The sequence below is a fragment of the Pongo abelii genome, chromosome 1 (assembly GCF_028885655.2).
Source record: "Pongo abelii isolate AG06213 chromosome 1, NHGRI_mPonAbe1-v2.0_pri, whole genome shotgun sequence".
Lineage (NCBI taxonomy): Eukaryota > Metazoa > Chordata > Mammalia > Primates > Hominidae > Pongo > Pongo abelii.
Window position 1 is genome coordinate 116,732,813 of NC_071985.2, and position 24,893 is coordinate 116,757,705.

The 24,893-nt window shown below is 41.1% G+C and overlaps 1 long non-coding RNA gene across 1 annotated transcript in view; it reads left to right on the forward strand.

The window, feature by feature from the left end:
- The window catches only part of LOC103891738 (uncharacterized), a 44,074-nt gene that overhangs the window by 13,564 nt on the left and 5,617 nt on the right, over nt 1–24,893 (forward strand). The window contains exon 3 of the long non-coding RNA XR_008512745.1: nt 3,988–4,065. This is a non-coding gene — a long non-coding RNA (uncharacterized LOC103891738). The remainder of the gene's footprint in view (nt 1–3,987; nt 4,066–24,893) is intronic.

Here is a 24,893-nt window from a genome sequence, read left to right on the forward strand (position 1 = left end):
ATTCAATGTTAGTATTGAGATGTGAGGTACTATTGCATTCATTGTGCTATTTTTTGCCTGTGTACCTTGGATTTTTTGTTTTATGTTTTTGCCTTTTAACTTGTTTTTTTTGTTTTATAGGTCCTGTGTGATTTATGCTTTAAAGAGTTTCTGTTTTGATGTGTTTCCAGGATTTGTTTGAAGATTTAGAGCTTCTTTTAGCAGTTCTTGTAGTGGTGGCTTGGTAGTATCGACGTCTCTCACCAATTGTTTGTCTGAAAAAGACTGTATCTTTCCTTCATATATGATGCTTAGTTTCGCTGGATACAAAATTCTTGGCTGTTAATCGTTTTGTTTGAGGAGGCTGAAGATAGGGCCCCAGTCCCTTCTAGCTTATAGGGTTTCTGCTGAGAAATCTGCTGTTAATCTGATAGATTTTCCTTTATAAGTTACCTGGTGCTTCTCTTTCACCACTCTTAAGATTCTTTTCTTTGTCTTAACTTTAGATAACCTGATGACAATGTGCCTAGGCAATGAGCTGTTTGTGACGAATTTCCCAGGTGTTTTTTGTGCTTCTTGTATTTGGATGTCTAGGTCTCTAGCAAGGTGGGGGAAGTTTTCCTCGATTATTTCCCCAAAATGTTTTCCAAGCTTCTAGAATTCTCTTCTTCCTCAGGAACACCAATTATTCTTAGGTTTGGTTATTTAACATAATCCCAGACTTCTTGGAAGCTTTGTTCATATTTTCTTATTCTTTTTTGTGTTTGTTGGATTGGGTTAATTCGAAGACCTTGTCTTCGAGCTCTGAATTTCCTTCTTCTACTTGTTCAATTCTATTGCTGAGACTTTCCAGAGCATTTTGCTTTTCTATAAGTGTCTCCAATCTTTCCTGAATTTTTTATTGTTTTTTCTTTAAGCTATTTACTTCCTTGAATATTTTTCCCTTCACTTCTTGTATCGTTTTTTGGATTTCCTTGCATTAGGCTTTGTCTTTCCCTGGTGCCTCCCTAATTAGCTTAATAACTGACCTCCTGAATTCTTTTTCAGGTAAATCAAGGATTTCTTCTTGGTTTGGATTCATTGCTGGTGAACTAGTGTGATTTTTGGGGGGTGTTAAAGAGCTTTGTAACCAGATTTGGTTTTCTGGTTCCTTCTCATTTGGGTAGGCTCTGTCAGAGGGAAGGTCTAGGGCTGAAGGCTGTTGTTCAGATTCTTTTGTCCCACAATGTGTTCCCTTGATGTAGTACTCTCCCCTTTTTCCTATGGATGTAGCTTCCTGTGAGCCAAACTGCAGTGATAGTTGTCTCTCTTCCAGGTCTAGCCACTCAGAGAGTCTACCTGACTCCGGGCTGGTACTGGGGGTTGTCTGCACAGAGTCCTGTGATGTAAACTGTCTCTGCGTCTCTCAGCCACGGATACCAGTGCCTGTTCCAGTGGAGGTGGCAGGGGGGTGCAATGGACTCCATGAAGGTTCTTAGCTTTGCTGGTTTAATGCTCTATTTTTGTGCTGGTTGGCCTCCTGCCAGGAGGTGGTGCTTTCCAGAGAGCATCAGCTATGGTATTACAGAGAGGAACTGATGGTGAGTGGGGCCCTAGAACTCCCAAGATTATATGCCCTTTGTTTTCAGCTACCGGGGTGTGTAGGGGAGGACCATCAGGTGGGGTCAGGGCTAGACCTGTCTGAGTTCAGACTCTCCTTGAGGGGGCTTGCTGTGGCTGAGTATTTGGGGTGTCTCCTGGGTCCTGCAGGAACAGTCAGCTTCCTTCAGAGGGTCTGTGGATCCTCTCAGGATTGCTGGCTTGTTCTTGCCGTCGATCTGGAGCTAAAATTCACAATGCAAGCCTCTGCACACTGCTCTGTCCATCTGAATCAGCTAGTTCTGCCTCCCGTCTGGTCTGCCATAATGATCTCTCTCCTTCTCCATTGCTTTTAGAAAATAGGAAACCAGAGTAGATTACAGAGAATCAAGTTTGATACACTTAATCTACTCAGGCTCAGAAAGGAGAGGTCACAAATCCTAAACCATTCTGAAAATCATCAGTATTAGAATGCATTCAACACATGGTTGCTGAGGACCTGCTTTGTACTGACCACTGTTCTAGAGATAACACAGTGTTTAAACCAGACAAAAATTCTAGCTTTTGGAGCTTGCATTCCAGGGAAGACTTTTCCTTCTTGGCAGTAGTTCCACATGGGATGGGTGGGGTGACGGCAAGGAGAAAGAGAATGAAGTTGTAGATTGTGGAAATTGCACGCTTGCTCTATTATCTGATCATGAAATAAAAACATAAGCAATGTGATGTCCAGGCCTTATGACTCATGCCTGTAATCTCAACACTTTGGGAGGCTAAGGTGGAAGGATTATTTGAGTCCAGGCATTCAAGACTAGCCTGGGCAACATAATGAGACCTCATCTGTACAAAATATTTTTAAAAATTAGCTGGGCACGGTGGCATGCACCTGTAATCCCAGCTACTTGGGAGGCTGAGGTGGGAGGATCTCTTGAGCCAGGGAGGTCAACATTGCAGTGAGCCCTGACCACACCACTGCACTCCAGCCTGAGCCACAAAGCAAGACCCTATCTCAAAAATAATAAAATAATAAACAAACAAACAAAAAAACCCATAGCAATGTGAACCAAACAGATTATAAAGGAGGATGATATCCATTAAGTCTTCTTCATTCTCATGGCTCTTGTCCCTGTGTTTATTTGCCTTAAGAATGTAGCCAAATCTTATCTCCCTCTAGTGAAAATCACTTGATAGAAAGTTACATTAATGCACAAATTCGCAAAGAGAATTTGCATGATTTTCAGAACCAAATTAATCCCTAATTACTGGCATACAACTATTTCAGCCGAAAGATCATATTGCATTTTAAACAATATAAACTCATGCTTTATCAGTCTTCATTTGCATAAGAAGCATCTTATTCTCAGCCAAACAGAGCAAATCAAATCCTGAAAGTTATTTGTTCCAGCACAAGACTTTGAATATTCTGTGTCCTTTTCTACTCCTACAGTTAATCTGCCAGAGCCAAGATTATTCCTTCACCTTTTTTTAGTCCTTGAACCTTTTGCAAAGCTAATGAAAGTTATAGGATTTCTCAGAAATATGAGGGTACAGGAAAATGTGCACTCATGCACAAACATATTTTGAATGCCGCTTTTTAAAAAATCACCAAGTCCAACCCCTATATGATAAAAATGATAAATTAAGGCTATGGGAAGTTAAAAAATATGCTAAAGATGGTTAAGAGACATACTGAAAGTCAAACAGTCAACAGAGAAGTACATGAAACCAAGTTCTCAAAAGTTTGTTTTGTTCTGCCAGTACCTGAGACCATTCTCAGATATATAGGTCCCCAGCTCTGAACCACCTTGTCAATATTAATATAGAAAAACATTATCTTTGTAACACATTTGCACTCTGATTCCTTTGTGAACAGAGTTAATGTGTCCTCTGACCCACAATGATTTTAGGGTTGCCACTTGAGCTGAACAGGGCCTTTCCTCCCATCTTCCAACGCAGAAACTCTCGTTGGGCATCCAGAGTAACTCAACAACATGACTGCCATCACAAACATGTGCAGAAAGAGTTCTGACCTGTTGTGTTGGAAGCCAGAGAATGGAATAGTTTTGTAGCTCTCCTTTGTGGCTTATTCCTTACTCAACAGCCATTCTGCTTTTGACCTGAAAAACTGGGCCAGGGAGATGCTGTACCATCAGGCATATTTCTTATTGGGCTGTGAAAGTCTAGCATATGGCTAATTACAATTTACACCTCCTTAAGTGCTCTAACAATCCACTAAAGGCTGTTTTGTCTCTTTGGTTTACTGTTTGTAGCACTTTTTGCAGGCAAAGCAGTAAACAATTCCTTTGGAGGTACTTTTTAATTTCAAATGATGATGGAAGATGATGATCTTCTGTCTGGGTTGTTAATGATATATTCTCAGCCTGATCTGTTAAATGATTGTGTTCCTAATGATGTGTCATTTGCTTTTTATAGTGTCCTGGTGACCAGTTTTCTATTTCTTCATCTTCCATGGTGGAGACATGCCCATTGAGGATAAAATAAAGAACTAAGGTAGGTGAAGGAAAAATAAAGAAGATGAGATTTTAGGAACAAAATATCTATGGCATAAAATGCACTAATAGAAATAATAACTAATAAAGATATTTGAAGTGAGTTGTTTCATTTTTGTATTCTTATTTTTGTCACTGCCCTTTTTAGCTGTGTGTTTGTGAGACAAAATTGTGCTCTGTTGCAAGAAGATGGGTGTCTCTTAAAATAACATAGAATGGAAAAATATTGCCTCAAAGTTAACGTAGTTTTTAATTTGTTAGATATTAAAATGCAAGCTGATAACTAGACATCACTTAAACAGAGAGGTTTTCTATTTAATGAAGTGGTTTGCACGGGGAATAGACATTCTGACAGAGATGGTCTATTGATGTTGGATGTAGAAGGCAGGAGGAATTTAGTCCCATGGCTCTCTACTGGCACTGCCAACAGGTGACCAGCTGGCACCAAATATGAGCATGACAGCTTGGTGCACTCAACTGAGACACACGTTTCTATTTTCCTTCATCCAGGGAGTAGCTAAAAACATGATCTCTAATTCCCTTACTGGCATGGAACAGGGCAGAAATAAATGAATTTCCAGTTAATGATTCTAAATAAAAATGTGTCCAATAATTTATAATTTTAAAGTTTAAGCTTAGTAGTGTTTACAAAGTGATCCATGGACTAAAGTAATGTGAGCCTCATGAGTTCTCTACCATATGAACATATTTAGAAAAGCTGATAATATGAGAGATTTCAAATTTGCAAATTCATCTTTGAGATCAATGTTAATCGGATGAATATCTTTAGGTAAAACTTATACCTCCTTGATGGGGATACACAGCAAGGAGAGAAGATTCAGCCCTTCTCCTTTAATCTTAAATTGCTTGATTTGACTTAAGCCCAACTTATCTGTGATAAAGATTTTCACAAATATTTCATATGAGTTCTTGAACTTTAATGTTTTCCTTTTCATTAATATTTCTCCTTTAATTTTAAGGGTACCTTAAAAGGTGCCCTCAAAGCCCCCAAGGTAGGGTTTAAAAGAGGAAAAAAAGAGTTATGAGAACCTACTTCAGTGAGACTCAGGATTATTACACCTCAGGGTCAGATGGGCCAATCAGACAAATGGACCTGAAACACCAAGGTGTATCCCTTGAGCCCTAGCCAGCTGCTCTTTGGGAGACCAGGAAATCTCAAACTTCCTACAAACAATGGCTGTTTAGGGCAGAGGGGTATCTAGAATTCTATCACAGTCATACCCACCTCCCTACTTCTCTGGCAGCTTTCAAGAGAATATATATTCTTTCTTTAGGAATACATATGATATGTTCTCCAAGAAAATTTTAAAATACTTGCATACAGAGAACCAAAAGTACAAAGTTACATGAAATAAAATACTTTACAGATAAGAAGCTATGGGGCTGGTTATTGCATTGGTTGGGGGGGAGTCTTATGGAAAAAGAACTTTGATATGATTGCTTGTAGTATTTTTTTATTATCTTCTCCTGCTCATTATATTCATTTTCCTTTAAATACATGAACATATTTACAATAACTAACTTTAAGTCCTTGTCCCCTAATCTGCTGTTCTATCATCTCTTCATTTCTGGGTTTGTTTCTATTGACTAATTTTTCTCCTGGTTATAGGTCTCAATTTCCTACTTCTTCTCATATATAGTAATTTCTTATTGGATACTGCAAGTTTCTTATAGGATACTGAAAATTTTGTATTGAGCATTGGAATTTGTTTTCTTAAGGAGTGGTAGACTTCGTTCTAGCAGGCAGCTAATTTACTTGTGCATTAGCTTGAGTCTTTTGAAACTTGTTCTTAAGCTTTGTTGGAGTGAATTTACAGTAACCTTTACTACAGGGCCAGTTTACTTCTCCTAGAAAGGCATGATTTCTGAAGTTTCTGTGAATGCCCCACATGCTCAAAGTAGACTCTTCAACTTAACTTTTGCCTCTTTCATACCTTGGAGCTGCTTTTTCTGAGATAACCAATAACTTCTAAATCCAAAGGACACTTTTCAGTTTTCATCTTACTTGACCTCTTGGCAGTGGCATTTAACATTGTTAACCACTCCTATGCTCTGGAAGCACTCGCTTCTGTAGCTTTTGTTTCATGACATTCTCCTTGTTTTCCTCTTACCTCCATGATTATTTTGCACGTTTTCCATCTCCTAGCCAATCCTTAAACATTACTTAGAGCTATTTCCTCAATCCCTTTTCTCATTTTGTTCTATATTCTCTTTCTCCAGGGAATCCCACAATGTCTATCCCATGGCTTCCATTACCCCCTATTTTACACTGAAAAAAAAAAACCCCTGATATTCTCAACCCCAGACCTCTCATCTAAGCTTCATATCCCTGCCCTCAATCCCAACTACTTCCTCAGTCTCTCTTTTTGGATATCTCACACATACTGTGTTCAAAAGTGACCTCATGATTCCAGCCCATGCACTACATCTGCTCCTCTTCCAAGGTTCCTGTCTCATTAAAAGGCATCATCCTGTTCCCCATACAAAAAAAAGGTGGGGTGGGGGGGACTCATTCCTGAAACTTCATCTCTGATGTATGTGAATCATCAAAGATAATCATTTTTCCTTCTAAATATCTCTTGAATCTGTTCCCGAGATCCAGTAAGAAACTATTGGTCCTGCACACCAGCCGGGTTCTAGAGAAGAAGAGGTATACTTGACATGTTGATGTAGCAGGGCTGAGACAGCCTCAGATGTTGTCCACAGCCAGATTGTTTTAGAAGAAGTAGGACATTTTCTAAGCATTTAGAGAATAGTTTAGACATGGTGTAGGGATCAGTGGGCCTGAGAAAGTATCAAGATGGGACAAAAAGGGTACAGCAGAAGTCTGAGTAAGCCATAGGCTTCATGGGACCAAGGGTGTGTCAGTGGATTCCAGAGTAGATGCATGAGCAAGGAGACCAGAGTATCCACCCACACCCACCTTGTACAAGAACCAAACAGACCTCCCCCTTCAAATTAAGCTGTAATACTGAGGAAGGAATGGAGAGACCTCAAATTGACTAAAATCAAATATTCAGCTTCCAGAAGAATGGGGGCTTGAAGTTGAAATTAGCTTCACTTATATAAAAAATAAAATATTGCTTCTTGAAAAGGAATAAAAATCATACCCAATATATGAACAATACCAAATACCATTATTAAAGACTTTATATTTAACCTGAATTGTGAATAAGCATAGATGCAAAGATCAAGTAGGTTCTGCAATTAGGAATCTCCACTGCCATCATTCTCTTCTAAGCCACCGTCATCTCCTGCCTAGATGCCAGTAATCATCTCCTGAATGTTCTCTCGAGTTCACTCTTCTTTACCTCCAGTCCCCTTCTCCACACCAACATGTAATTAATTTTTTTTTTTTTTTTTTTTTGAGATGGAGACTCACTCTGTTGCCCAGTCTGGAGTGCAGTGGCATGGTCTCGGCTCACTGCAACCTCCACCTCCCGGGTTCAAGCAATTCTCCTGTTTCAGCCTCCCAAGTAGCTGGGACTACCACCACGCCTGGCTAATTTTCTGTATTTTTAGTAGAGGTGGGGTTTCACCGTGTTAGCCATGATAGTCTCGATCTCCTGACTGCATGATCCTCCCGCCTCGGCCTCCCAAAGTGCTGGGATTACAGGCGTGAGCCACCGTGCCTGGCCTATGATTTTTTTTTTTTTTAATGTGAACTTGATCCTATCACTCCTCTGCTTATAACCTGTTAACACTTTCTCTGTTCCTAGAGTCCAAATGCATTTACCAGCACCTCCAAAACCCTGCGCTCAACTGCAGTTACCTCTCTGATTCCCTTTCCTCCATTCTCTCCTTCACTCTCCCCACTTCAGGGGTAGTGCACTGGACTTCTTGAAGCTTCTCTGGTATGCTGAATCTATAGGACCCTTTCTTCCTGGAATACTCCTCTTCTCTCTCCCTCTATACCCACACCAACCTGTTAATCAACCTGGCATCATTCGCTTCCCTGCTTAAGTGCTACTTCTGGCTTGAAGCCTTCTTCCTTTGCTCAGGTCAGGCCAGAACCTGTGACACACTCTCATTGGCTCCCTGTCATTTTACCTCATAGCACTTTACCATACCTGGGCTCCATGAGAGGAGAGATGGGGCATGCCAATCCTCAACACCCAGAACACATACAGCACCCCAAACAGAGTTGTCTGGCACAAATTGGGCATGCAATAAATGTTGAATGAATAAAAGGAGTCCAGAAAACTAATTCTCACCAAAGTGTTAAATGATAGTGGTTTAAAGTACTTCTTAGAGGGTAGAGAATATCCAGATAAACTTTGCAAACTTTAAGGAAATCTTTACTGGCAAAGATTCAATTATTAGCATATTTCTTGCTAGAGGCTTCTTAGTTCCTGACATTTCAGTCTGTTCACTAGGAGAGAAGGGAACAGAGACGTACCTTAAATCCCTATGTCGTCTGTCCCCTGCCTGCCTCTCTCACTTCATCTTGTCCCACTGCTCCTCCCCTCTCCTGTGCTCTGCCCAGATAGGATTTGTTTCAGTTCCTTGACTGGTAAGTTCTCTCCCTACGGGTCCCTCTGTGTGGGATGCTCTCTCCACCCCCATCTTGCTCTTTACAAGGTGAGCACCTTTACAACACAAATGCCACTGCCCAAGAGAGGCCAGCTCTGTTGTTCCCTATTGTTGCACTCTCTTTGTGCCTGTCAGTGCATTTAACCACAGTTGGTAATTTCATGTATTTATTTGTAAATAAAGGCAGGGACAACATCTACTTTGTTCACTGTTGTTTGCCCAGAATCTAGCACAGGGCCTAGGACATAGTTGGTAAATACTAACTACTTATTGAATAAATGAATATTTACAATAAAGCAGAGCTGATAAATTTATTGACTATCACACTATACGTATCTTAAAGGGAAACTGGAATGTTTTTATTAACATTATGGAGGTTTGGCAAGCCAGACATAAAAGTAAATCTAAAGTTGCATCTGAAAGGTTACTTAGCTGAAGGTGGAGGGTGTTGGGAAAGGGAAGGAAAGAGGAAAGAAAGGAATGGGAAGTTTAGCGAATGGGATAAAAGATAAAGAAAAGTAAGGGAGCAAATGCAGATTCGAACATTTACTCTGATGTGTTCTCCCAAGAACTTTGTCTTAGAGATTTCTTTCTTCTATGCTTTAAGCCTATACGAATTAATGTGAAGGAAAAAAATATTCAGCCTGTAGATTAATTTTGCCAGGTAAGTCATTGGGCTCCTGTATTCATTTCCTATTGCTGCTATATGTAACAAGTCACCACAAATGTTGTGGCTAAAAACAACAGGAGTTTACTCTTCTTACAGTTCTAGAAGTCAGAAGTTCAAAATTAGTCTTACAGGGCAAAAATCAAGGGGTCTGCAGGGCTGGTTCCTCCTGGAAGCTCCAGGGGAGAATTCTTCCCTGCCTCTTCCAGCTTCTGGGGCTGCCAGCATTTCCTGGCTTACGTTACTTCACTCCACTCGCTGCTTCTGCAGTCCCATTACCTTCTCTGTGTGTGCCTTCTCCACTTGTGTGGTCAAATCTCTTTCTGCTGCCTTTTGATTACACAATTACATTTAGGGCCCACCTGGATAAGCCATGCTCATCTCCTGCTATCAGGATCCTTAATTTAACACATCTGCAAGGTCCCTTTTGTGGCTGTGTACTCAGAGGTTCCAGGGATTAGGATATGTATAGCTTCGAGGCCCATTACTGAGCCTACTGCAGGTCTATTTCAAATGTGAATTTCTGTCTCACTGCCTCCTCAAACCAACATGTGCTTTGTTTGTTTGGGGTATTGGCTTTGTTTATTTGTTTGTTTTTTAGAATTCTAACAACTTCTTTATTTTTTTTTTCCTTCAGAGCTCTAGCAATTTTCCATGCTAATCAAACTTCAACTCTAGGTTTAATGCCTCATATTTCTCCTAGACCCAAAACTTGGTTTTTAGAAGGGAGAGAAAGTATACTGTAAGCCAACAAAACAACTTCAACTTTGTTTCCTCTCAGGCACCTGTAAAGAACTACCTGAGACTGGGTAATTTATAAAGAAAACAGGTTTAATTGACTCATAGTTCTGCAGGCTTAACAGGAAATATAACTAGGAGGCCTCAGGAAACGAACAATTGTGGTGGAAGGCAGAGGGGAATGAGGCACATTTTCCCACGGTGAATCAGGAGAGAGAGAAAGAGCAAATGGGGAGGGGCCACACACTTTTAAATGCCACCATATCTCATGAGAATTCTATCCTGAGAGCACTAGGGGGATGGTACTGAACTGTTAAAAACCACCCCCATGATCCAGTCACCTCCTACTAGGCCCCACCTTCAACATGTAGAGATCACAATTCAACATGAGATTTGAGTGGTAACACACAACAAACCATATCAGCATCTCTTTCAAAAGGGGTCTCCAGTGAAACTAAACGTAAATAAGTCTTTACCTGATTAAAGATCTGTTTTAGAGATGTCAGAAAATAAAACTTACAGAGATTTCTATTTGGCAAAGTTCTGAGCAACACCCTTTAATTTGTTTGGGGTCTTATCAGATCTAGTCCTATTTATCTGGAGGCAGTAGAAATTCACTGCAGGGACTGTTGTGTTTTTCTGCTTCCACTCCACAGAATTGGAACTTGAAATCTATTTGAATGGTGTTTGCTCATTAAGCTGTTATTTAATAACCCTGAAAACCAGCCAAAGTACATAACCCCAGGTAAAAGTCAAGTTACACTTAAGGAAAGAACTGTAATGACCACTCCCTGAAGGTACATAAGTGTCTGGCCTTCACTGAAAGCCTGAGTGCAGAGTCTGGAGCTGCTCTTTGAAGAAGACCTTAGTCTGTGGCCATGCATGTAGGAAACTATTTCTGTAATGAGCCCTGGCCTTCTCAGCTCAGTTGTTATGGACATGTATTAGTTACTCTCAGACCAGTGCTGTCCAATAAAAATGTAATGTGAACATTATATTTAAGCATGTAATTGAAATTTTTCTAGTAAAAGCAAAAAAGCAAGTGAAATTAATTTTAGTAATATGGCTTATTTAATTCAATATGTTCAAAATACTGTCATTTCAACATGAATCAATAAAATGAATAACTATTGAGGCTGGGCACAGTGGCTCACACCTATAATGCTAGCACTTTGAGGCTGAGGTGGGTGGATCACCTGAGGTCGGGAGTTCGAGACCAGCCTGGCCAACATGGTGAAACCCCATCTCTACTAAAAATACAAAAAATTAGCCAGGCGTGGTGGCAGGTGCCTGTAATCCCAGCTACTCAGGAGGCTGAGGCAGGAGAATCGCTTGAACCCAGGAGGCAGAGGTTGCAGAGCACCGAGATGGTGTCATTGCACTCGAGCCTGGGCAACAAGAGCAAGACTCCGTCTCAAAAAACAAACAAAAAGAATAATTATTGAGAGAGTTTATATTATTTTATTTTTTCATATTAAGTCATAATTCTGGTGTGTATTTTATACTTCTGTGACATCTCAATTTGGACCAGCCATCTTTCATGTGTGCAGTAGCCCCAAGTGGATAGTGGCCACCATATCAGACAGTACAGTTATAGCCTTTATGGTTGATTAATAAAACTATGTTTGGTCATTAGTTATTCTTCTGCCATCATAAATAAACTCTTTTACTCCTTTATATACTTTCTGGTTTTGTTGTATTTTTTGCTTATTAGGTTTCTTTTTAGCTGTTTTTATTTTCCTCATTGGGAAACAGGAAGTTGAAACAGGAAGTTCCACCCCTTAAGAGAAGAGAACACTCCTTTCTGTTAAGGGGTGGAAGTTGGAGGGTAATCCATGTACTAAAAATGAGATTAAATGATTTTTGTTCCCCTAGTTAGCTTCACAGATGCCCTCTGAGCCCTTCAAAAAGATATCCTCCAAGTTCCAGAATGTGGCCTTGGCCCGAAAAACATCACATGGGAACAGGTGATGAAACTATACTTCAACTGCTCTAGCAAAACCCAAATGCCTCCCAAGATAGGAACAACACCTGTCAACATGAGATCGGGACAGCTCAGTCTCTGCATGAAGAAATAGTCTTGAACTGGGATGGGATTCTGGAAATCTGGCTTTACTAGCTAGTTGGGAGACCTTGGGTAATTTATTTAAATTATTTGAACCTCAGAGCACTCTTTACTAAAATGATGAAGTTAGAATAGATCAGTGGTTTTCTAACATTAAGCTGTGAACTCATTTTTCAAACAAAACTACAGAGAATCCCAATACTTCGAATAGATCCAAGTAGAGCGGCTCTGATACCAGTAATGACAAGAAGTTATAGGGGTTGGACCAGCGATCTACTGCCTCTGTCTTCCTTTTGCATCTGAGGCACAGTTTGAAAACGTGGATAGATGGTCTCCACTGTAGCTTTCAGCATTAAGCATTCTAATTATCTGCCATTCTCCATTGTGCTGTATCAGCCAATACTCCCGAATAGCTCAAGTTGTAGACTAAGAACAAAGTAGATAGGAGATCATTTCTGCAGGAGACTTGCATAGGTTCTAAGCACATTTTCTTTGGAGCCCCACTACCCTACCCCACAGCATATCAAATACATAATTTTCTTTTGTTGTTTTAGAGACTTTTTTTTTCAGGTCTCAAGTATTTGTAAAAGTCCTTAAAAAACCCATGGGCTAATGTGCAAAATCCTCAGTTTCCTTTTTGCCACTTTTTTTTTGAGACAGGGTCTCAGTCTATCACCCAGAACACAGTGCAGTGGCTCCATCATGGCTCATTGCAGCCTCCACTCCTGGGCTCAAGCAATCCTCCCTAGAAGCTGGAACTACCGGCACTTGCCACCATCCCCAGCTAATTTTTAAATTTTTTGTAGAGACGAGGTATCCCTATGTTGCCCAGACTGGCCTCCAACTCCTGGCTTAAGCGATCCTCCTGCCTCAGCCTCCCAAAGTGCTGGGATTACCTCCCAAAGTGCTGGGACTACAGGTATGAGCCACTGTTCCCAGCTACTTTTTGCAACTCTTCTTTAAGTAATTCCTATCTTACAGCTAGAATATAAAGATAACTAATCTAGGATATCAAAACCATGAGTGAATGAGCAAAGGGATATATGTGTTGTATAAAAATTGCAGTGGAACCAAAGCTCAGTAAATACAAAAATATCTGATCTGAACCTGGATATCTTAGGATATGTGGCTGTTGACATAATAAATAATATATGACTTTGATACTACTAAGAAAAAATATGTCTAATTGTAGGACAAATAACAATCATTAGAAGATAAACCTTTCTTGTTTTTTTTTTCCTAATCTGCTGCCTGATAATATTATTATAAATTTAGGCAATATTTCACTTTGTAGCACTAACAGAGAATGAAGTATTCTACTTGAACAAAAACCCAAATAATCCTTTTCCTAAAACCATGTAGATTCTCCATTTAATTAAGCCTTGTGGTAATTCCCTGAGGTTTTCACTGAAGGCTGTTTTCTTCAAAGCATTCCTTACCCGAAGATTACAGGTAAGACATGGGAGGCAAGTTTTCCTATATCTGATGAGGTGGTAAACTTTATTTCTTCACCTCAATCTCAGCCCCGGAGATGCCAAAAGGGGAAAGAGAGTGATGAATTGCCCAAACTATCAAACCAAACAGACAACAACAACAAAACTCAAGACAGAAAAAAACAAACACAAGCAAAGGTCTTAAGGATTTAGGAAAATAACCAGAAGAATGAAAATAGAGTGTGTAATTTTTTTTTTTTTTTTTTGAGATGGAGCCTCATTCTTGTTGCCCAGGCTGGAGTGCAACAACGCAATCTCAGCTCACTACAACCTCTGCCTCCCAGGTTCAAGCGACTCTCCTGCCTCAGCCTCCTGAGTAGCTGGGATTACAGGTGTGTGCCACCACGCCCGGCTAATTTTTTGTATTTTTAGTAGAGATGGGGTTTCACCATGTTGGCCAGGCTGGTCTCGAACTCCTGACCTCAGGTGATCCATCTACCTCAGCCTCCCACAGTGCTGGGATTACAGGTGTGAGCCACTGTGTCCGGCCAATTTTTGACTCTTAATTATGGTTTCCATCTCTCTGCTGAAATCCCTCAATGCCTCTTGCTCTCCTTCCAAGCAGATCTTTTAGCATGCTACTCATAGTTATTTAAAGTTCCTGCCTGATAGTTTAAATGGCTGAGTCATATCTGAATCAGATCTTTGATTGTTTTATGTCTTCCCCCTCATTTTTCTGTCTTATGATTTTTGAAAGAATGCTAGACATTGTATGTAGAAGAGCAGTGGAGACAGAGATAAATAATATATATGTCCAAAAATATGTATGCTTCTTTTTATCAATAAGGACAGTTCAGTCAATCTGGTCAGGTGTTTAGCTGAGTTTGGTACCTTCAGTGCACCACAGGATTTCTGTTCAATAAAGAAAATCTGAACATTGGTAATAAAAAGTGATAAAGTGGGCTGGACATGGTGGCTCATGCCTGTGCCCAGTGCTTTGGGAGGCCAAGGTGGGAGGATTGCTTGAGGCCAGGAGTTTGAGATGAGCCTGGGCAATATGGCAAGACTCTATCTGTACCAAAAAACAAAACAAAACAAAAAGGCTCTTGTGGCATCTCCAAAGTCACAAACGGAAAATAAATAAATTAATTAAAATAAAATAAAAAGGTGGCAAATTGGGAGAAGATACTCTCAATATCCCAATATCTAACACTAGCAAGTGCTACATATCTAAGATATATACAAAACAACTTTAAATCAACAACACGAAGTCAGGAAATTCCATAGAAAAATAACATATAGGCAATAAAATAGACATATTGACAATTCTTAGATGAGGATATTGGAATAACTAATGATATGAAGACATGCTCAATCTTTCAACAGACTTGAGAATTAAGATACCACTTTTCACGAATCAGATTTGCAATTTTTTTTTTTTTTTTTTGAGACAGAGTCTTGCTCTGTCGCCCAGGCTAGAGTACGGTGGTGCAATCTTGGCTCCCTGCAATCTCCGCCTCCCAGGCTCAAGCGATTCTTGTGCCTCAGCCTTCTGCACCACCATGCCCAGCTAATTTTTGTATTTTTAGTAGAGATGGTGTTTCTCCATGTTGGTGACGCTGGTCTCAAACTCCTGAAATCAAGTCTTCCTCAGCCTTCCAAAGTGCTAGGATTATAGGCATGAGCTACCATGCCCAGCCTAGATTGGCAAAAATTTTAAGTCTGATAACACTGAGTGTTGCTAAACGTTTGGGGAAACAAGAGCTGCTAGCACACATGTAAATTTGTGAGCAGATAGCCGGCCTATGGTGAGTAAGTAACCCATTCCTGGGCATAAGCCTTGGGTAAACTCTTGCACAGGACTGAAAGAAACATTGCCCAGCAAATATTAAGCACTGAATAAAATGCTTTTTTTTGTTGTTGAGACAGAGTCTCACTCTGTTGCTCAGGCTGGAGTGCAATGGCGCCATCTCAGCTCACTGCAACCTCTGCCTCCCAGGTTCAAGCAATTCTTCTGCCTCAGCCTCCCAAGTAGCTGGGATTACAGGCACCCACCACCATACCCAGCTGATTTTTGTCTTTTTAGTAGAGGCAGGGTTTCACCATGTTGGCCAGGCTGATCTCAAACTCCTGACCTCAAGTAATCCACCCTCCTCAGCCTCCCAAAGTGCTGGGATTACAGGTGTAAGCTACTGTGCCTAGCCTGTATAAAATGCATATTAAACAAGTGCATGAAAATATTCATCACAGCATTGTTTGCAGTGAGTGGACTTGAGGCAACCCAATCGTCTATTACTAGAAGCACAAGAAGATAAAACAGATGTGAGGAATGTATTTGACAATAGCTAACATTGGTGGAAATATTGCAGTGTGCCAGGCAGTCTTCTAAGTGCCTCACGTGTATTAACACAATTATGCTCACAACAATGCTATAAGGTGTTTCTTTTAGACAGAAGAGATTAAGTTAGATTAAGCTGGGGGTCATGCAAACAGTAAGAGTCAGAGTTGAGTGTGAACCCAGGCACCTGGCTTCCACACGCAAGCTCTGAATCCCCCATGCTGAATGGCTGCCTACCTTCTGTACTGCATGTCCCTACAAGAAGGTGGTCTGATCTGTTCAGGAGTTGAGCTGAGTTTAGTACCTTCAGTGCACCACAATGCATCTGTTCAACAAATAAAATCTAAACATTATTAATAAAAATGTTTCTACCTAGCCCTTTCTATTACTTACCTTCTTTTCCTCTTCAAAGGGAAACAGTTTCAATTTGTCCTCCAGTAGCTAGAAGCACACCTCAACTAGGTTCCAAATGTTTCTTCCTCTGTATAGTCAGTATAAGGTTATCCTTCCAGGCCCTCCAAATCTCTGAAGATCTTGTGAGAAGCTGGGACCTCAAGCAGCCTTTCTTTCTCTCCTAGTCTTCCTGAAGTTCTTTTCCAAATAACCTGAGATAATCTGGTGCTTTCCTCCTCCAAGTCCCTTTCTCCTGGGGTGCAAGCACATTCCACCCTACCAGGATCTTTCAGACTTGAGTCTGAATGATCTCTTGGTGCCCAACAGGCTTGGGATCATGTGAATGCCAATCACTGCACTGGGCTGTGATGTAGTAGTCCTTCAGAGGAGAGCATGGTCTACACTAAAAGACCCCAAACTATTAAACTTTGGATTTTTGTTTGTTTGTTTGTTTGTTTTTGAGACGGAGTTTCACTCTTGTTGCCCAGGCTGGAGTGCAATGGCATGATCTCGGCTCACTGCAACCTCCACCTCCCAGGTTCAAGCAATTCTCCTGCCTCAGCCTCCCGAGTAGCTGGGATTACAGGCATGCACCACCACACCTGGCTAATTTTGTATTTTCAGTAGAGACAGGGTTTCTCCATGTTGAGGCTGGTCTCGAACTACTGACCTCAGGTGATCCTCCTGCCTCAGCCTCCCAAAGTGCTGGGATTACAGGCATGAGCCACTGCGCCCAGCCTGTTTTGTCTTATTTTTACAAAATGTTCTACCTTTTCTTTCTTTACGTGATTATTGTCTCTTTTAGTCCTGTCCCCTTTATCACTTGCTAGTCAGTGTGTTTTTCCTTGCAGTGTTCTTGAACTGCCCATCATCTCAGCCAGTTGTGGGAAACCGGATGACCCAGCTTGGTAGAAGAAGTGTGCCTAAAGAGGTTGTTGGGTCCTCAGCCAAACTCTGAAGGACTCTGTGTATGAGCTTGGTGGAAACTGTTTTCAAATGTAAATTCTAACACTTGTTGAGTCATTAAGTGCATAGCCTGTAGCCTCCACTGTGCCACATTATCTTACTTCATCCTCAGGACCTCCTTGGGAGACAGGTACAAGTGTCCCCATTTTGCAGATACTGAAGCTGGGGGGGTGGGGTAAGGGCCTTGCCAGAAGTAAAATAGTTAAAAGCCTGCAGAGCTGGAATTCAGCCCAGGTCTTTTGGCACAACTACCTCGAACTCTTTCATTCTTTTTTATTTTTGCTGATTTCCATGCCCAAAATTGCCAGTAAATTAAACTATATTTAAACAGTACATTTCTGTTTTTAATTTTTCTTTTTTCCAAAAGCACATACCTATTATTTGAAATACCCTCTTACTTTAGAATATTCAGTGGCATAGTAGAGATTAATTATGAAATGGAAATTTCCTGCAAAGAAAACAAATCACTATAGCAAGAAGCACAATTCATTTCTTTTCAAAGAAAGCTCTATTTCCACCAGCCTGTCTTTCTTTTGTGGAGGAGTCTCCTTTCCTTGGAGCAAGTCTGTTGACTTAGCAAGCACTTATTATGGTGCACTATGTACTAGACATTATCCTAGACCCCTACAAATAGTACCTCACTTAGTCCTGCAGGTAGAAAGTAATAATGTCATCTGCGTTTTTACAGATGAGGAAACTGAAGCTCAGAGAGATCAATCTATTTTTAAGTGGCACAGGCAAGGTTTGAACACTAGAGGTTTATCTCTAGAGTCCAGAGGCTTAAGCTTTGCACCACAATTTCTTCATTACTAACCTATATTCTGTGCAATGCTGAGCAAGGGAAAACAATAGCAAATAGGAGGAGATAAAAACAGAGGAGACCCTTCTCTGCAGGTTGGTGGAAGGAGCTTTGAAAGCCAAACGGCCTGAGATGAAACTATTCTCAGAGCCTCCATCAACTCTTCAGCTGCTATAGGGGATTATTATCATTGGGTCACAAAGGGAGAGAGACCCTCCCTTTCTTTGCTTTGGTGTGAAGTAGATTCATGTGGACGAGGGGTGTTAGTCTTTTAGCTAACCTATAGCAAAAACGACTGCCCCCTCTGGCTTTTCCCACTCAAACCATCTGCCTGGCATTTTGGAGGTAAGATCCAGGTATGTGTTTAGAACACCTTAGACTTAAGTGGGGGAGGTTGTTGAATCAGGAAAAAAAAAGCACATTTTTTATAAGGAAGTACACTGATGTTTTCACTTCATAGTCATGAAAAAAAAGTCATAGAAAAGAATTTAATTTTGCTTCTGCTTTTGGATTTTATACAATGAAAAATCCTCTCAATTCTGCCTCTATCCACAGAGGGGAGCAGAGGGGTTATAAAAGCCTAGGGTTTAGCACAAAATATCAAGTTCTACCCTTCAGTGTCTGATCTTTATGTTTGTGGATTATCCAGGCTTGCTTTCTATTTCACTTTTCTCTTGGTTCTAGCTATTGGATTAGTTAGGCCACAGGAGGAAGAATGGGGGAAAACTAAAAAGATGAAAGACAAATTAGTTCACAAGTTTCCTTTTTAAAGGTTGATGAGAAAGAGAGTTTCAAAAAGTATAGTGAGTTTAAGGAACAGGGATCCACGAAAGTTTCCTGGAAAATTCAGAAAATCCAGGAAGCCCCAGGCCCTTCTCTCCCTGCTCTTCCTGTTTTTCCTTCCTCTCTCAGAATATCACTATTTATCTCTGCCCATTTTTTGCACCCTCTTCTCTCCACCAAATGGCTTCCTTATCTTCTGTATCAGAGAACATAAACTTTACCTCCTCCTAACATTAGCTTTCATGTGACTTTTGAATCAATTTTACATCAAAACGTGCTTTTACCTTCACCTCTACTGCCAACACCCTCTCTTTCTCAGTTTCCCAATTCCTAACTTAGATAAGACCTATCTGAATGACCCATCTTTCTAAGACAGGCTGCATAAGCCACAGGCCAGTCTATAAATTGATGACCTTCAGGCAAGTAGTTCCTTGCTCATTAATTATGGAAATTAGTATAAAACATGCCTGCTTCAGCTACAGGGACTGGATGGAGGTGTGAAGTTTCTCTTAGAGGAGTATATGGGTGATCCAGCATGATAAACAAGTCCAGTGCAAGGCAGGTCCAGCTTAGGTAACGCCGAGCCACACTTTAAACGTAACCTCAGGGTTTGTGCCACTGACCTTACTGTACATTAAAAAGTGATCAGTCTCTTTATGGTCCTTTGGATAGACAAAATCCTGCAGATAGATTCCAAAATAGATGCCTTTGATATCAACTTCAACTTCAGTTGGCTGAGCAGTATTATGGAGACTTTGGAAGGGCACAATCTATTGCTTTAATTTCTGACAACGTAAGTAAATGAAAATAATGATCTAGTACACTGGAAAGATCCCAGGCCTTTGCAGTTGGGTAGCACGGGGTCATTTGCTATTGTACCCTGTGTGACTGATCTACATACCAGCTTCCTTGTCTGTAAAACGTAGATAACACAATGAGAATTAAATCCATATTAAATTACTTTTTGTAGTACCCGGCTCTAAGTAAGTCCTAAATAAATGGTATTTGTGTGCAGCTATGCCTCTTTCCCAGAATATTTTTCAGGACTTGTGTGGCCTGAATTTCACTGATAGGAAGCCGTTAAAATAAACTAGAGACTTGGTAAAGCCTACATTCTAGTAAAGATGTATTTGCCCTCTGGCAATATTTGAAACCCACTGAAAACACCAAAAAGAGGCAGAGTATGGTGGTTCATGCCTGTAATCCCAGCACTTTGGGAGGCCAAAGTGGGAGGATCACTTGAGGCCAGGAGTTCAAGACCAACCTGGCCAACATAGCAAGACCCCCATCTATTAAAAAAATACATGAATAAATAATTTTTTTAAATTTTTAAAACACGAAAAAGAAAGAAAACCTCACTTTCAACACATCAATTAAATAGCCATGTTATCAATCAGATTTCTTAGCTACAACATCAGAAATTGATTCTTGCTGATATAAGTAGGGAAAAGAGAACCAAAGAGATATCAGGTAGCTCACTGACTCACTGGGAAGGCTTAGAGAATCAGGGTCAGAAAATGACTAGGAACAAATGGAGGCAAGGAAGTGAGAGCCACAACCAAAATCACACCAATGGGACTACCTGGTGAGAAAACTGCTGCACAGCTGAGTCGTGGATATCCTGGCGGCACCACCACCAGCACTGGATGGTTGATGCTGCCACAGGGAACTGTTGGCCTGGAAACTGCAGGAGCCAGTCACAGAAATAGATTCCCCACTGTCCCTAGTCCTTTGCTTCACTCACACACTCACTCATTTCGGGTTCTGTGGCAGCCATCTTGGCACTGTTAGGGAAGGCATCACAAAGCAGCCAAGGAAGGAGGGTGCTGGGAAGAACCTGGTTCTTGGATGATTTTTTTTTTTTTTTTTTTTTGAGATGGAGTCTCACTCTGTCACCGAGGCTGGAGTACAGTAGTGCAGTCTCAGCTCACCACAACCTCTGCCTCCCAGGTTCAAGTGATTCTCCTACCTCAGCCTCCCGAGTAGCTAGGACTACAGGTGCACACCACCACGCCTGGCTAATTTTTGTATTCTTTAGTAGAGATGGGGTTTCACCATATTGGCCAGGCTGGTCTTGAACTCCTGACCTTGTGATCCACCTGCCTCGGCCTCCCAAAGTACTGGGACTACAGGCATGAGCCACCGCACCCGGCCTGGATGATATCTTTGAGCCACTGAATCCACCTGTGGACTGCCTTCCTCCAGACCTCTACGATTTAGGTTGGTATGATTGGGTCATTTTTAAATGTATTACTGTCATTGTTACTCAAAGCCGGTTGCAACCTAACTGATATATTCCCTTGAAATAGTTGAGCTCAAGCAGCCTGATCTATTCCAGAGCTCCCCTTTTTCACCACTGTCATGAGAAGCCTAAAATGGGCCAATAATTCAGCTGCTAATTCAGTGGAGCCATTACTTTATTCCCCTTGATGATTCCTCCTTTGATTCTAGATCCTCTATATCAATGGAGCCCTGAGTTATGGAGAACATAAGCAAAACTTCCCACGTGGAAGTGGGCATAACTCCAGCTTCCACCCTCTTGATTCGCATATGAGTATATTCTTGCTGTGGCAGAAATGGCACCAGAGATTGCCCACTTGTTCAAAAAATAAACTTCACCCCCTAGAACCACACTGTAACCTCACCTGCCTTTCTTTCTAATAAGACACCGTAATGGGGCCTTTGAAGGGCAGTTCCATTCCTCTGTTGTAGGCAGTGTGGTTATGGGTAGTAGCGGTTATGAGTAGTAGCAGTTACAAGCACAAGCTCTGGAGCTGGACTGTCTGGGTTCAAGTCTCAGACCCCACTTACTGAGTGACAAGAGTCAGTCTATTAACCATACTTGCTTTAGTGTCCTCTTCTTAGAAATTAATATAATTATGGTAATTATCTCAAAAGGCTGTTTTAAGGGTTAAATAAGTTTTCATATGGGAGGTTCTTAGAGGAGTGCCTAGCATGTAAATGTGAGTTGTCATTACTGTTCTGTAAGACCAGTGGCTTCAAGTGAGGAGGAACAAGTCCTGTAAATTCCATTTATTGCCTTACTTCTTTCAGAGAGCAGTCAGTTCTTTGGTCAGAACCAGGCTGGTGGGACACCTGTAGGTGTCCTCGGCATCCATTGCTTCTACAGATCATGAGGGCAGAACCATGAAGCATGGTGGGCAGGGACAGCAACTCTGAGCCCAGGGTATAGATTTGTTCCAGAGAGGATGGACTGCTGCCTTCCCACTTGCAATAGAAGTCCAGTGTTACTGAGGACTAGCTGGGTGCCTAAGGAATATTGTTGCATATTCGAACCCCAGGATTAGTTAACAATGAGAACAAGTTGGTCGCTTAGAAGTGGCGATAGCCAGTGACAATAGCACCTCTTTCCCAAGGACAGAAGCAAAGTCCATGATGGTAAGCCTATGAATATACTTGCTCTATCACTGGGGCCTGTGATGGTTATTCATGAGCCTATTGAACAAGCCTTGGGAGAGAGAAACATTTACTCAGATGACTGAGTAAAGAAGATCTGTCCTCACCAATATGAGTAGGCATCACCCAATTCACTGAGGGCCCAAATAGCACAAAAAGGTGGAGGAAGGATTGATTCTCTCTCTTTCTGAACTGGTACATCTATCTTCTGCCCTTGGACATCTGCACTCTTGGTTCTTGGGCCTTCAGCCCTGGACTAAATTATACTACCAGCTTATAAATGGCAGATCATGGAACTTCTTGGCCTCCATAATAGCATGAACCAGTTCCCATAATCTCTGTCTCTCCTCATGTGTGTGTGTGTATGTATATATTATATAATATATATATTATATATATGTGTATATATATATATGTATATTCTATACTAGGATATATAGAGATATACCTTGATATAGTTTGGGCATTTGTCCCCACTCAAATCTCATGTTGAACTGTGATTCCCCAGTGCTGGAGGTGGGGCCTGGTGGAAGGTGTTTGGGTCATCAGAGTGGATCCCTCGTGTTTTGGTGCTGCCTTCGAGAAAGTGAGTTCTCACAAGACCTGGTCATTTAAAAGTGTGTGGCACCTCCTCCCACCCTCTCACTTGCTCCTGCCTTTGCCATGTGGTGTGCCTGTTCCCCCTTCGCCTTCTTCCATGATTGAAAGCTCCCTGAGGCTTCACAAGAAGCTGAGCAGACGTCAGCACCATGCTTCCTGTAAAGCCTGCAGAACCGTGACCCAATTAAACCTCTTTTCTTTATAAATTATCCAGCCTCAGGTATTTTTTACAGCAATGCAAGAACAGCCTAACGTATATCTCCTGCTGGTTCTATTTCTCTAGAAAACCTTGACTTACACACTTGTGTAGAGCAGGGGTTGACAAATATTTTCTGTAAAGGGCCAGACTGAAAATATTTTATGGGCCATACTCAACTTTAACATGGTAGTGTAAAGATATAAGATAAGCTATAGATAATATGTAAACAAGTGAACATTTATACTCATTCATTTGGACACTGAAATTTGAATTTTATATAATTTTCACATCATAATATATCCTTCTCAACCATTTAAAAATGTAAAAACTATTCTTAGCTTGTAGACCATACAAAAACATTCAGTGAGATAGATTTGACCTGTGGGCCAGAGTTTGCCAACTGCTGGTGTAAAAAATTATAATTATATTCCTGAAAGGTTTTCTCATGCCCAAATGTTCCTCACTTGTTTCTGAGATTAACCTGCTGAGGCAGGTAGGGCAGAAATTATTAGCCCCATTATTAGCCCCATTTTGCAGAGAAGCAAAAAGTCTCAGTAAACTATAACAAAGCTCTAAAGATCATAGTTAATAAGAAATGGAGATGAGCTCTAACCCTTGTCTCCAGGATTTTGGTACTTTTATCATACCATGCTCTCAGGGAGATACTCACCTTCATGACAAATTTTTAAAAAGCTATCAGCTTTTGACTATGTAAACCCAAGGAAAGAACTGCTCCCACACATAAAGCAAGAGCTCTCATAACTAGGGACTTAATTAGCACTCTGTCTACCCAATGCTTAGGGTTGATTTGTATTTACTATGAGAGAGATATCCAGCTCTGAAGTTGCCAGCAAGGCCCTGTCCCCAGAAACAGTCCCCGAGGGCTTTGAATCTCCACTGAAAGCCCTTACGGCTCCCTGATATTGCATCCAGCACACCCCAGGTTGTGGCCACTAGCCTCTGATTAGTTTTCTATCATTATGTGTCCCAAGGGAGAAATAAAGAGAGAGACAAATGAAAGTGAACTATGAAGTATGAGTTTGTGCCTCGCCTATACTCAAGAGACCTGAATTCCTCCCTTGATATGCTGCTTACAGGTTGGATATTATAGCACCGCATTAACTGAGGGGCCCTAGGTATGGCCCCATGATTTGAATACCAGCTTCTTCTTGGATGTAGTCCTCTGAGTCATAGGAAATAGTACAATTTCATTCAATTGGGAAGTTATTTTACATTCAAAAGTAACTTATTTTTAGAAATTAAAATGACTAATATTTGTATGTACATATATTTACAATGTATAATCTATGTAGTAGTCTATAATTATATGTGTACCCAAGTAGCACAAGCTTTAAAGATATATTAGGACTTAGGTATAGGTGTGATCTGAGCCTGTGCGGGCTGCTATAACAAAATACCACAGACTGAGTGGTTTAAACAACAGAAATTAATTTTTTTTCTTTTGAGACAGAGTCTCACTCTTGTTGCCCAGGCTGGAGTGCAGTGGTGCAATCTCAGCTCACTGCAACCTCCACCTCCCGGGTTCAAGCAATTCTCCTACCTCTGCCTCCTGAGTAGCTGGGATTACAGGCGCCCACCACCATGCTGGGCTAATTTTTGTACTTTTAGTGGAGATGGGGTTTCGCCATGTTGGCCAGGCTGCGAAATTAATTTCTAACAGTTCTGGAGACTGGGAAGTACAAGATCAAGGTGCTGGCCCATTCAGTTCCTGGCATGAGCCTTCCATCTGACTTGCTGTGTCCTCACATGGCTCTTCCTCAGTTTGTATGTGTAGAGTAAGAGACAGAACAAACACTCTTGTGCCTCTTCTAATAATGGCCCTACTTCCATCGGAGCAGGGCCCCACCCTCATAACC